The sequence below is a fragment of the Panthera leo genome, chromosome A1 (genome assembly GCF_018350215.1).
Source record: "Panthera leo isolate Ple1 chromosome A1, P.leo_Ple1_pat1.1, whole genome shotgun sequence".
In the NCBI taxonomy this organism is placed as follows: domain Eukaryota; kingdom Metazoa; phylum Chordata; class Mammalia; order Carnivora; family Felidae; genus Panthera; species Panthera leo.
Window position 1 is genome coordinate 227,634,790 of NC_056679.1, and position 14,917 is coordinate 227,649,706.

At 41.1% G+C, this 14,917-nt stretch overlaps 1 protein-coding gene and 1 non-coding gene across 2 annotated transcripts in view; both read left to right on the forward strand.

Moving 5' to 3' along the window:
* Window positions 1–14,917, forward strand: part of DNAH5 (dynein axonemal heavy chain 5) — a 279,701-nt gene that overhangs the window by 37,748 nt on the left and 227,036 nt on the right. The gene's annotated exons all lie outside the window — the stretch shown is intronic.
* On the forward strand, window positions 7,074–7,137 carry LOC122202847. The gene has a single exon (XR_006194909.1). It is a non-coding gene; the product is annotated as a U7 small nuclear RNA (small nuclear RNA).

The following is a 14,917-nucleotide window of genomic DNA, read 5'->3' on the forward strand; positions in this document are numbered from 1 at the left end:
GGATACATATGTATATATACATATATGTTTTTTAATTTTTTTTTTTAGGAAAGTGGGAGATGGAAGAGCCAGAGCATTTCTGACAGAAAGCATACCGGCAGAATCTATGTTAATAGTGCTCAGATTTTGGTGATTTTTAGTTTTTACTTATATTTTCCATAATAAACGTTCATTATTTTTATAATAAAACAAACAAAAACTATTTAAAAATGTTCATATTAGAATTGTTCATATTAGAATAGGTTAAGGAGTTTAAGCGAGGGAAAGATACTGCGTTTTACACAACAGGAAATGATAAAAATCGTTCAAAGTGAATTCACTATGTAACTATCAACATTGGGATCACTATATGGATATATTTCACGTTTTTATTCTTTAGAGATTGATGTAACGTATGTGTATATATATATATATATATATATATATATTATATACGCACACACACATACATACATATATATTTTTTTGCCTCTCCAATGTATCATCTTTCATGCGGTCAGATCTGTTTTATCATTTATAATTATTTCACTATTGGGGCACCTGGGTGGCACAGTCTCTTAAGTGTCCGACTCTATAAATTTTGGCTCGGGTCATGATCTCCTGGTTCGTGAATTCAAGCCCTGCCTTGGGCTCTGCACTGACAGTGTGGAGCCTGCTTGGGATTCTCTCTCTCTGTCTCTCTCTCTCTCTCTCTGTCCCTCCCCTCCTCTCTTTGCCCCTCCCCTGCTCCTGTGTGCATGTGCACGTGCGCACACACACTCTCTCTCTCTCAAAAATAAATAAATAAAAGTAAGAAAATTAAATTACAAGTATTTCATTAGTTTCACTCATATGATATAGGTAGGCAAAGTTTCTAAACTGGGGATTTTTGGAAGGGAAATGAGTAAATTTTCTTATGGCTTAGAATTACAAAAGAGGCTTCTCTCTCATTAAAGGGTTCGACAATTTTCCCATCATTCCTTTTTTTTTTTTTTTTTTTTTTTTTTTTTGTAAATATGAGACAGTAAATGTAAATTCTTGGTAGCCCTTGTACTCATGAGATGTGGGTCCACTTTGCATTTCCTTAGCTCTTCTGGGAAGTGAGTTATATTTCCAGCCACTGGATGGCAGCTAACCTCCATTATTACTAAGTTGTTTCCAGAATCCCTCTTCCATAGTGTAGACTGGGCGTCATTTAGCATACTGTGCTTGAACGGAAAAAAGAAAAGAACGCAACATGTAGTATCTCTGGATTAATCTCATTTTATTAACCTCCGCACATAAGATTTTATAGCGCATAAGATTGAAATGCTCTAAATCTTGTAACTGGAATTCTGAAGATTTCTTTTTAAAAAGAAAAGAAAAAAGCCAGATAAACCTAAGCGTGTTGATTGCAGACACAGTGCTCCTCCCTGAGTCTGTAGATTCATTATTAATAGTAGAGTTTTACCATTTTGACATTCCACACTGCAAATAATATCGCAACAACAGTCCCCCATAAGGAAATGTTTGGAAACCTTAGCTGATCGCTCAGAACAATGGTAAGCTGATGCTTGCTATACTGAAATTCACTCAAATGAAGAATTCAGTTCACAGAATTCCGGTTTGCAATTCTATCCCATTTGATAATCACTCAGTAAAATGATAATGAAAAAGAGCTCTGGCTTGTATATTTCAATGCAAGAAAAAAATGTGAAAGTTGATCAACGTGTCAACCTCATGCTTCAGTCTAGGCTAATAGAGGAAAATGGAAATACAGAACAAGCAAGCGTATGTCCTCCATTCAACTAATGGAGCAGACCAAAGTGACACTGATAGGAGGGGTCGGAATTTGGCTTTTACACCCATCAACGATTCCTTGTACTGCACACCCCAGACACCCCTATCACTATCTATATCAACAAATTAAAAAATAAAAACAACAACAACAGCAACAATGGCATGGAAAAGGATACCTCCAAGAAGATTAAAAAATAGAGGTATTACTTAAAAATAAATGTCACTTTGGTTATGAGAGTAGAAGTGATTTAAAAATGATCTCTTGATCTATATTTAATGAGCACCTATTGTGTGTCAGATGCTGTGCTAATCATGTTAGTCAAAGCTGTTGTTTTTTTTTTTAAAAATTCTAGTACAAATTATATTTCTAAAATGAAATTATTATTCAGGATGAAAATGATTAGATTCAAGGAATGAGCAATAGAATTTCAGAGAAGGGACTCCTGAGACCCCAGAAGAATTCCATTGAGGAAGGGATATAGGAACAGATTCTTGACACATGCGTGGAACTATAGCCTGTACAGAAGGAGGGGAGTGTGTTTCAGATAGACTTTGAAGGTACATTTCGAGACCAACCTGTATCCCCATTGGCATGAGTGGTTGAGGGGTGACGGCCTGGCACTCGGGGGTGTTTGAAGCGGCCTGAGGCTGTTTCTTCGTTGTCGCACACTATTGACAAGGAACCATCTTCCCCTATATATTAGAATATATATGTAGGTCTCGCTTTTCCCTATATATTAGAATAAAATTTTAATACTTAAATAAGAGTTTTGAACTGAGGTTAACAAGATTTAATCTGTACAAGTGTTGGATAGAACTAATTAGGGAAAAATGAACTCTAAATCGAATGCTTACCGTTTGGAAACCTTTCTACAGAACAGACTTTTGTAATTTAAAAATGTTTTCCATTTCATTAATTTTCTATAAAAAGAGAGAGAGAGAAAGAAATGTAATTCCCAAATGGGGATAACAGTTTGGAGAAAAATTGCCTTCAACTATCGTTCTCTTAGTGGTAATTGCCTTAAGATTTTCTCTTCGGAGACTGTGGTTTTCAGCTTTGTGCATTTCCTGGATTAGAAAAGCAATAGATTTTCTCCTACTGCTCTATATCACTCAATGAATTAACACCTTCAACTTTTGTTTCCCCCCATTTTGTTATTATTATGTAATAAGCAATTGGTCACCTCGTGTTTTCTTTCTTCCATTGTTTGGCAGGGAATCTCACCACGCAGTCTGCTCCCTCAGTCTGCCTTAGCCTTAGGGTTGATGGTTCCGTCCTAATTGGTTTCAAAATGATCTTCTGAATGGCAAGGGAACTGGCCATGATGTGAAGGAGAATGTGCGAGATTTGGTTGGGAGATACTTTCCGTTTAGGCTTTCCTATAAGGAAGGAGGGAGACAAGCTCATGGGGAGGTTTCCAGAGAGCAAGGGAGACCTAGGCTTAGAAGGTGGAGTGGCCATCCCCCTCGCTCGCTCCGGAAGTGGCAGCAATACAGTGCTGGGGGAGGGGGTCATGGGGAACAGGGAGACACTGCTCTTCTAGAATTTTCCATTGGAGCAGATTCAAATGTTCACCATTTGCTTTGGGAAAGGGGAAAGAAGGAAGTGAAAAAGCAGAAAGGAAGTATTTTTTCCTGGCCTGCTCTAACTCACTTTCAGGACACTTACCTCAGGAACATATTTCCCCCTTATTTTCTTCAGTTATGAAAGGAAAAGAAATAGTACAGACTTTATTTAGCTTTTTGATTTTTCCCTTTAGTTTTTGGTGTACTATTGCTCCTACCTTTCTTTCTTTTTTTTTTTTTTTAAGTTTATTTATTTATTTTTGAAAGAGAGAGAGAGCACGAACCAGGGAGGAGCAGAGAGAGAGAGAGAGGGGGAGGGGAGAGAGGAAATCCCAAGCAGGCTTCATGCCGTCAGCAGTCAGTACAGAGCCTGAGGTGGGGCTCGATCTCACAAATTGTGAGATCATGACCTGAACTGAAATCAAGAGTTGGTCACTGACTGAGGCACCCAAGAGGCCCTTCCTATCTTTTATTTGAATAACAGTGTGCTGGGCATATCAGAGGAGCTCAATAAATATAGTGGTGGTTGACTTTGGTGGGATTAATGAGCCATACTAAAAACAGTTTCTTAAAATATGTAACACTTCTTCTTGAATCACATCTAAAATACAGAATTAATTTCCTTACCACATGGGAAAGGAGTTATACCACCAGGTTTGGTCCTTAGGGTCTTTCTTTGTTACCTTTGCTTCCTATCGGAACAGGAACCTTCTGCATTTTTGATGATGTAATATTTGAAAGTTAAAACAATTGAAATAAAGTAATCGTTCGGATTAATTTCATGTCAAAGACTAAATCACCATGAATGGGCTACATTTTCAAAAACCTTGCCTTATTCTGGCCTTTATGTTTTTTGCACCTGGTATATTTATAGCCCCGTGATAATTGAATTCACTTCACTCAATGAAAGTTGATTTATGTAATTAACTGTACCATTTCATTTGGATATTTGAAACTACCTGGGGGGTTACCTTTGAATACAAGGCCCAGTGTTGACTGTTTTCTGTGGAAGAATTAGTAATAGAAAACCAGGAAGCTGGCAGTTCTTTGGGAAGCAGGAACTAGATGTTGCATTATAAAGCATTGTTAAATGTACTTATGATAGGAAATGTGTGTCTATGTTAATATTAATTGGGTCCTTTTATCTCTGCTGTCAGGAAAGTTGCTGTGCTGGTTTTGGTAAGAAGTAAGCATTGGAACTCATTCTTAAGCTTCAAAAGCACATTTGGTCTGCATAGTGTTTATATAATTTAGTTTTGTTAACAGTAAAAACAAATTTATTCTTTACGTATGCGATAATAGACCTTGCATTTGCTCTCTGAAATCATATTTTAGCATTTTTGCTGTGGAAAGAAACACCAGTGTTTGAAATTTGCCTTGTGAAATGTATAGGTAGTAATGACATTTATTACAAATTGTATTACGGTCTTTAAGAAAGGTGAAATATAGAAAACAGCAACAGGTAAATACATTGGGTTATTTCTGTTTTCCTTGGTGATATACGTTTTGCTCTGTTGGTAGCAGAGTAACTCATTTGTAACTGTGGGTAGTTTGGGGTCTAAAGACCTAATAAGCTCGTGGATGAGTTTATAAATGGGACTGTCTTCATTCATTGAAGAAATATAGCTGTGACAGGACAGATCCATGCCTGGTGTCTGGGAGTTTGTAATGGCGGTTCAGGGTCACCAAAAGCAAAGTGTCTGAACTTTCCCTTGAACTCTGATCTGCCAATAACTCTCTTTCTGAGGTGACCAAATCATTCCTGGCTCTGGCTGGAAAATCTTCAGTTGCTGTCTCCTCAAGTTTATCCTTAAGCATTTCAAAGAGGGGCAAGACAGTCTTTCCAGAAATTACTGCTTGGTTTCAGATGCATGGATTTTCTGTATCTGATCATATTCTTGGAGTCAAAAGTTTTTCTGTTTTACAAGTGAGCGCATCTCATTTTACTGACAGACTCCTTGGCATGGTTGTGAGTGTTAACCATTGGTTAGCATATTTATAAATATGTCTCGATTATGTTCATGGGTTTATGTTTATGATAAAAATCATAGCAAGCAGGGGTTTCCAAAGTTGAGCTATCTTAAGTTGGGAAGTTCCTATACCATGGCAGCTAATTAATATGCTTCCAATAGGAGGATGTTCGAGACCCTGGGCTGGAATTATTTTTCATCACCTTCAGAAGATGCCTCTTGAGTGAATCAACTAATAATTTCTAATAACAGGACTCAATTTTACACTGAATGGCATTTGTTTTGCTTTTCTCTTTAAATATTTCTCCACAGGAAGGGAGCAAGATTTTGAGGTTACCACGTTACAATATTTTGGCACGAGAGAAAAGCAAAGAGGAAATAAATGCAATATTAAGTGAGGTTTCTTATGTTTGCTGGTGAACCTAACTCTCTACCTTTTTCCTTCGTTCAACAAAAATCAGCACAACTATGATAATAACAGACGCCTTCAAAATGATCGCCCAGTGAGACCTGGGCACCTGACCCTCGTTTCTGCAGCTGGAGTCATGGGTTCCTGCAGAATTGTGCGTGTCTGTTGGTGGGAGTCAGCAGGAACAGGTGGATGTGAGCTTAGGGATATCTCCATATTATCTGTTGTTCCTAAACATCTTCAATCCCAGAGACCGGGTCTTGGTATGGGTAGTGACTGATGTAACGAAATAGAGTTTTCTCCTAAATAAATACCTGGTAAACTAAATCAGAACCAAAACAAAAGAAGGATTATGAGCTGGAGTTTTTGTTGTTTTATATTTGGAAAAATGATCATGCCCTGGTGCCTAGGATGCCCATGCAGAACAACAGCAACTCAAAGGTAACATAAAAGTAAATATTTGCATTTACTGCTTTCACAAAGCAAAAATTATCACATTAGTAAGGGTTCTCTTCCGGCCTCTAATTGATACTGGCCTTCTATGTTCTCGGACCTTGCATTTCTGAAAGAACAAGTAATTAAGGCATAGGATCATCCCCAAGCTGTGATTATCACTGTAAACGGGCTCTGATTAAAGAAGCATTATTTTTCTCCGTTGTATGTGATATGGTGCTGAAATTTTGGTCCTAAACAAGGAGTGACTGGGGTAACTAAGTGAGACAATATGGTCTGGGAAGGCTCAATGTGAAAATATAACCATGCTAATAAGCAGCTGACCCCAAAGCCAAACGCTAGGAGGACATACTAGAAGGAACTCTATGAAATGCATTTAAAACTTGAATTCTACATTTCTATTCAGAGTTCCTGAGCTTTGGGTTATGCTTGGGAGAAGAATCTTGTAAAACACTGCAGCATTATACACAAGGAGCAGGTATCATGGTCCAGGGAGCATCATTTGTTCAAGTCATCAGCATCTAGAATGGAGAAAAAAAATGCCTATGGGGAAAACAGTATTATTAAAGGTGTCCTAGCACTGCAATGTTATAGTGATCAGCATCATTTCAGATGATGCCAATGATATCAAAATTTTTCCAGTGTTTTGTATGCTATGTTATAAGATTGTGTGTGTCGAATTCCTACTAAGATAACATGTCTGTAACTTTAAGCATGATGTATATTTAGGGTCCAAGCAGCAGAGATCACTCACTTAGGCCACGCATTTTGTTTAGAGCCGGGTGATGCCTGCAAGATCATCTGGCCACCTACCTCGTGTTGTTCACGAGGGAAGAGGTGACCAGCGCGGCTGGTGGTTTATCAGTGTCGTCCAACCAACCAGTACGTGGGCGTCAGGATCAGAAGTGTGGCTTCTCTGGTGTTATAGCTCTTTTAGGATTTGTCTAGTAGGCTTTCCGGTCCTTACCCGAAGGAACCCCCCCCCCCCAAAAAAAAATAAATAAAGAAGTGTGGCTCCCCAGAGCCAGGGCAACATTACTTCTCTGGACATAAGTGGAAGTGTCATCAAGGAAAAGATGAGAAAAGGTGGAAGAATGTTCCTGAGATTCTCTTTCCTTTGGCATGCCCCTCTCCTGGTGCCAAAAGTTCCCAGGTCTTACACTTGCACTTGAGAGGCGCTATAAGGAACAACATCTGGAAGGTGCATTTAGCACAGAGCCTCCCTCCTTCTCTGGCCTCCGCCTGCAGAACGTGGATGTTCCGTTTAGTGTATGCTCTCCTCGAAATGCATCAGCTTTCTGTATCCTCCTCTGGGATTTTTCCTGCCTTTCCCCCTTCCTCTTCTTTGAACTCAGGCAGAGGAGACTTTCAGAAAATGCATGCATCTTTTTTCAGCTTTTGCTGCACAATTTCAACCCGTGGAAATGGGGGCAAAAGCAACAACCCATATCACTTCACCTGGAGCTTTTAAGATAACTGCTTTTTGAGGGGAGGCAGCTCAAATGATTGTTGAATGAATATATTTTTAGTTCCTTTTTATTATGAGTTTGTTCTTCTGTTATGATTTTTTAAATGATGATGGAATCAAGAATACAAGTACTGTTTTGGCCTTGCAGGCACAGATGTCATGTTTTCAAGATGAAAAGACCCATAGGAAAAGTAAAGAATGAAAGCTTTGCTTACATTTCTTCAGTCACCTAGTCTCCAAAATATACTTTCTCCAGATCCCCCTGTTCCTGTTTGAATTATTATGGTTCTTCATTTTACCCAAGCTTGACAAAATGGAACCTATCTTTGACCCCTGGGTTTTCTTTCCTCCATCACGGACGGTCAAATTCCATCTGTGTTTTTTTTCCCATTCCTTCGTCAACCAGGATTTCTAAAAAAAAAAAATAGCTTAGGGGTAGCAAAATGGAGGCTGGGAGAAGAGGATTTGCCTCTTTTTATTTAGCTCGTTTGTTTCCTTTTTAAAAAAATTTTTAAAAAATATCTATTTATTTTTGGGAGAGGGAGACAGAGTGCAAGCACGGGAGGGGCATAGAGAGAGGGAGACACAGAATCCGAAGCAGGCTCCAGGCTCTGGGCTGTCAGCACAGAGCCCGACACGGGGCTTGAACCCACGAAGCATGGGATCACGATGCATTGAGGCACCATGATTGGATACATTGCTTTTCCAGAATTTTAATTTAATTGAAAAAAGTTTGTTGAGACTTCCTTGACCATAGATTAAAAAGATCACCTGTCACCCTGGTGTATCCATACAAATGTAAGTGCAATGAATTGGCTAAGAAATTTCTAAAGCTTCTTCATGTCAGGGTGTGACCCTTCTGGGATTCTTTCCATCCACTGCCATTCATTCTGTAAGTTGTGACGCTGGTGTTTTCCTGATCTTCCCAGAAGGTGTCAGTGGAAGATTTTCAGAAAACAACCAGGACGCATCTTCCTTCTTCAAATGCATCTTCAGTGGTTTGTTAACTAATATCAGGTGCAGCTATGGCCTTGTCATGCCACCTGGAGTGACTACTGAGTCTGCATAAACTCTGATAATGACAACCATGTCACGATGGTTGCCGAGCAACAGCAGTCATAAGGGTGCCTATCAGATACACCTAATTTCAATACAATAAAAAGCTCAAAAAAGATGCAACTCACAGTTGATGAAATATGGTACTTTCTCATCCCACTGAACTTGTTTGCCATTTTTATATGCTGCCCACTGTATCATTGTTTAGGAGGTCATTAAACTGATAAATGCATTTGATCCTGCTGGCCTCAGTAACGCGTTTCTTAGAGACGGAAATCTCTGATAAATGTGTAGATGGTAACTGATAAAACTTGGATCCAATACTTTTTGAGACATAGAAATCAAGACCAAAATTTCCAAATAGCTCTAGACTGGAGTTTGTGGGGTCGGCTAAATCCCTTGAGAATTTGCCCCCTACCTTGCTGTTGCCACTAATTGTAGTGATAACATTTTTGCAAAGAAAAAATATAGTCACATTTTTCATTTCTTACATGCCTATGAGGATCCAGGAGTTTTACATACATTTAAATCATCACCTGTTTCTTAGGCAGGTGGATTTATTTCTAATGTACAATTTAGGAAACAAAAGCTCCCTCTGATGTCCTCTTGCTACAAGAGAACAGAGCTGGGATTTTTTTCCAACGTTTTTTTTTTTTTTTTTTTTTTTTTTATTTTTGGGACAGAGAGAGACAGAGCATGAACGGGGGAGGGGCAGAGAGAGAGGGAGACACAGAATCGGAAACAGGCTCCAGGCTCCGAGCCATCAGCCCAGAGCCTGACGTGGGGCTCGAACTCACGGACCGCGAGATCGTGACCTGGCTGAAGTCGGACGCTTAACCGACTGTGCCACCCAGGCGCCCCCAGAGCTGGGATTTAAGTCCAGGTCTGTCTGACCTCAGTGGTTGTACTTTTCTATATTGCCACATGGCATAGGTTGCACACATAGGGCTGCAAGGCCCAAGGTAGGTGAGTCTCCATAATTCAGGGATGGAGAGTTCAGCAATGTAAGCCTGACATGGTAATTATTCAGAATACAGATCCAGGTGAAGCTTGCACCTTATTTTCTTTCTTAAGGGCACGTTTCACAATTTGTAATGATATCCTATTTATAATTATGTATTTATTACTATGTGGTTTATTTAATATCTTCCCCCAACGAAGGCAGGAATGACGGCTTGTCACCAATCCTGAGATACACAGTTTTCACATTTTAACATCTGTGGATCCAGAATGCATCCTAACATTGAGGTGGTGTTCAGGTTTACTTGGCAGCATTTTATCTTTCTCTTTGAGTGTTCCATAAAATAATTACGCATATCACAGTTCAGTTTTTACTGTTTGATTAAGTGTGTTTTTTAATTAGCTGCTGTATGCTTCGTATGTAGCACAGTTGCCCGGCCCCATAAAAAGACACTCACAGACATTTGTTGAATGAATGAATGAATGAATGAATGAATGAGTGAATGAGTGAATGAGTGAATGAATGGAAGTAGAACTTCAAACCTTGCCTGAAGGTACTTGGATTTCTGGATGAAGTCCTTTCCCTCCATGAGGTCCATTGTCCACCCTTGTTTTCTCATTAAGTCTGATGTAAGATTTGTTTATGGCCAGTACTCGTAGGCTGGAAGAGTGCGCTGTCCACACAGACAGGGCTGGGGTGTCCCTGGCATAACTGTTCCTGTAGGAGGAGTCTTGCCCACTGTCGCCTGGTGAAAACTACTCATATGAAAACCCTCCTGAGACTCCCTCCAAGTAATGATTGATAACTCCTCTCCAGCAACCAGAAATCAATTTTATTTCAGGCCGACGGTGAGGGGCAGATGGTCAGATGTAGATTCAGGCTTGCGCTTCGCCTTGGTTGTGCTGCTAACGACAATTCTCGGTTAGCTTCCTTCGTTTGAGGGGATCCCTGAAGACACCTGCCTCTGCCTTGCCCAAAGGGGGTTGATTTCAGCGACAGGGGTTGGAAGACTTTGCAGTTTAACCGCGGAGCCTCGAGAGAGCCATGGTTATGCCTGCCAAACACAAAATGAATACCATCAGCCATCTGCGGGAATTTTTCCAGAAAGTAACTCTTCCCAAGAGATAATGTTGTAAATGGGCTGCTGGCACAAAGATAGTGCCTGACACACCATTAGGGAAGCGCCATCGAATGTAACTAATGAAAGATAAGCACACATATAATGAAGCGTAACCTCTGTCCAGAGGTCATGCGTTGACGGAAGGTTCTTGGGACTGACACTAAGAGGCTGAACAAAGAGGATGAGAAAACACTGCTATTTGCTGGTGACTTTTCAACCCCGCACAGAGGAGAATGACTTCTAGTCTAGACACCTTCTTCATTCACAATTAGAACAGGAAACAGCCGCTCACCGATACCCAGAGGTTGATTTAAAAAATGTTCCATAAACAAAGTCTAACTTTCTATGCTCCAGTTCTTTGCTTACCAAATAAGATTCAGGTCTAAGTGTTCTCTCTTGTATTTTTTTTTCTTTTTTTTTTTTTTCAACATTTTTTTATTTTATTTTATTTTTGGGACAGAGAGAGACAGAGCATGAACGGGGGAGGGGCAGAGAGAGAGGGAGACACAGAATCGGAAACAGGCTCCAGGCTCCGAGCCATCAGCCCAGAGTCTGACGCGGGGCTCGAACTCACGGACCGCGAGATCGTGACCTGGCTGAAGTCGGACGCTTAACCGACTGCGCCACCCAGGCGCCCCTCTCTTGTATTAACCCCACATGTGGAGGCCACACCCTCGTAGCAGGTCAGACTTCCAAGTTCAGATACCAAATTAGTATCCAAATCAGCAGTAGGTGTTTCTTTTTTTTCTTTTTTCTTTTTTTTTTTTTTTTTTTTCATGAGTGGGGGGAAGGAGCAGAGAGAGAGGGAGACACACAATTGGAAGCAGGCTCCGGGCTCTGAGCTGTCAGCACAGAGCCTGACGCGGGGCTTGAACCCATGAACCGTGAGATCAGGCCCTGAGCCGATGTTGGATGTCGGACACTTAACCGACTGAGCCACCCAGGTGCCCCAGCACCTGGTGTTTCAAACCAAATTAGCATCTTGGTTTTCCAGTCAGTCTTGTAAGGTTAGTTAGTAGAATATTAGTAAGATGAGTCCCCTATTTCCTGATTATCCTTGGGATTTGAGTACCCGAGACTTGAACTCCAAGGACCAAATCCTGGATTTAACAATGACCTACCTTTGTTTTTGTTTTTAATTTATTTTTGAAGGAGAGAGAGAGAGACAGAGCATGAGTGGGGGAGGAGCAGAGAGAGAGGGAGACACGGAATCTGAAGCAGGCTCCAGGCTCTGAGCTGTCAGCACAGAGCCCGATGTGGGGCTTGAACTCACAAACTGTGAGATCATGATCTGAGCCAAAGTCGGACGCTTAACTGACTGAGCCACGCAGGCGCCCCAACAATGACCTACCTTAAATGTCCTGCTCTCTATTCATCTTGACGAGAGAAATTGGATCTCTCAAATCACGTTGGCCATGGTTTCCCATTCATGTCTTCACAGTAAGGATGATCAAGATATTTAGTCACATAGAAAAATTACGTTGGTTTATTTGTATGTACAACCGGGTGAGCAAAAGTAATTTATGGACATCATTTTCCATTTGCATATGAAATAGGCTTCCCTTTATGGGAGGAAACGGCTCCTTTGGGGCACAATCAGCCCATCTGACAATTAGTCACAGTTAGTCACAATGCTGGCAGTTAATCGTGCACATAAAGTTGTTCAGTCCAAGTAATACTGAATTTCTTGACTTGAGCAATTCATTCAGAGTGGCTTTCTCTGCTTTCTATTTTGATGTGGTTTAAAGTTTCTCACTGTTCAAGGAAATCACTCAAATACTTCTGTTGACTCCAAGCGTACTGTTGGGCAGTGTATGGAATTCAACGAACATCAGAAGTGACGCAACCGAGCAGTTCAAATGCTTTGATTGGTTGATAAACACAAGTGAGGGACACAGTGCACTGAAGGGATGTAAACGGTATTGCCCTAACAACACAGGCTTCGGAGCAGAGGAGAGGCCGAGGGGGGAGACTCTAGAAGGAAAACTTGAATAGTACAGGTGCACCTTTAATTTTTATCCTGTGCATATGGTGAGTAATGCATGCAGAGTGGACATGTGAAGGTGAAGTTCTGGTCCTCCAGAGCAGGGTTCACTTGAAAGCCTGTTGGATGAGGGGCAGGCCTCCAGGAGTTACAGGATCATTTAGGAAGACCTCTTGCCACTTGCTGACCAGACTGCTGTGATGTTTCGGATCGGTAGGAGACAGCTCTGGAAGCAGAGCGTCACCCGCATTCTAACGGTAAGGGGCTGTTGTCCGTAAACTTGCACGTGGGTCTTGGATTACCATCATTCACACCATGTGGCAAAATACCTAAAAACATGTCAAAGTTATATCGTGATGAATTTGTGAGCAACATGCTTGCTTACTAATTTGGGGTCGTTCATAATGTTATGCGTTGATATTTCACATACAAAAAAAAAGGGGAGGGAAGGGGACCGTATCTTTTGGCTTTTCTGCACGTTGCTGCCTGAACTATAACTACCTGTAGACATACATGCCTGCATTTTGGGGGGGGGGGACAATGCTTGTCTGAGGGGGAAAAAGCACATTCAGGGTGCTTTGGTGACTTTGCATTCTTTCAGCCCTGGATGCTTGTGTTGGTGATGGGAGAGAGTTAAGGCAGATTCTGGGGTGCAAGTTTTCTCTGCTCTTTGGAATCAATCCCCGGTTCTATAGGCCTGGAAATGAGGTCACACAAGGATGTGCCTTTGGAGTCACATTGAAGAATGAGCTTCCCTGGCATAGGGCTCAGCTCAGCAGTTTTTTATTATGCAAATGCAGAGAGGGATTTGGAACCTCTTCCGCTGCCAATTAATGTCAGAAGAAAATGGTGGTTGCTCTAGGACCCCATTCTCCACATTAATCCGTGCTTCCTCAGGGCTGGATCACTATCTGTTATGCATCCCCAGCAGCCCAGATGATTCTGTCTAGCCTTGCAACCTGCTGTTTCACCACAAAACGGCAGGGATGCTGTCTCTGCATTTCTCAGCACTCTGCCACCAGTCACCTTCCCTTCCCCAGCCCCACAATTCCGTTGCATCCGTTCCAAGGTCAGCATGTTCCAGCCAAGCCCTGGGACTTATTTGCCTGTAAACACTCATTTTTTAAGACCAAATGCCAGCAGCGCCTCCTCTGAGAAGCCCTCCCAGCACTTTGCTTCTGCGTCTACTGGCACCCTTGTCACATCACTGCAGTGAAATGACATTTGTCTACCTATCCCCTTCCCTCGCTGGATTGTGAGTCCCTGGAGGACAGGGATGATGGGCTCTCCATTTGTAGATAGCCTTCTCCTAGCACGGAGCCTGGTGCTGATCCACCTTAATTTTGTGCTTGGTTAATAAAGTGAATGAATTAAACTTCTCACTGAATACCTTACTGCTGAGTCTTTAATGTTAAAATCAATGATAAAAATCTTGACTAATTGACTAAAAATCTTGATTAATTAATTATATTCTTCTTTGGCATGAGCTACCGTTTGGGAGTAAGCTTTTTGGGGGGTTCATTTATATATTTCGGGTGCTGGTTCTGTTTGCCCCTCTGAAGAATGAGATTAAGAGAATTACCTCAAGCTCTTTCCGCCATCTTGGAACCTGTGGAGGCCTGCTGGGAACAGGACTCCTAAAACAACAAATATGTCCGGAGGCTGTGGTCCAAAGCCATTTTTGCTGGCTGTTAAGTGGGGTCTCCCCAGAGGGAGCACATAGCCCTTCTTAAAATTGAAGATGTTTATGCTCAAGATGAAGCTGAATTCTATCTAGGTAAGAGATATGCTTATGTGTACAAAGCAAAGGACAACACAGTGACTCCTGGTGGTGAACCGAATAAAACCAGAGCAACCTGGGGAAAAGTAACTCATGGGAACAGTGTCATGGTTTGAGTCAAATGCCAAAGCAACCTTCCTGCTAAAGACATTGGTACCCCCCAAGGATTTAAACTAACTGAAAAGTAAGTAAATAAAGGTGTAGATTAAAAAAAGAGAGAGAATTACCTCAATAATGTTGCAGTGTATTGTGAAAATAATTACACATTTTCTATATAGTGCACTGGTATGATGGTTTATTAAATTATAACTTTGTGACCTGAGATAATCAATGGCAAAGATTCTAAAGCTACGTGACATAAAAACTATAATTCTCTATGTCCATAACGTTGG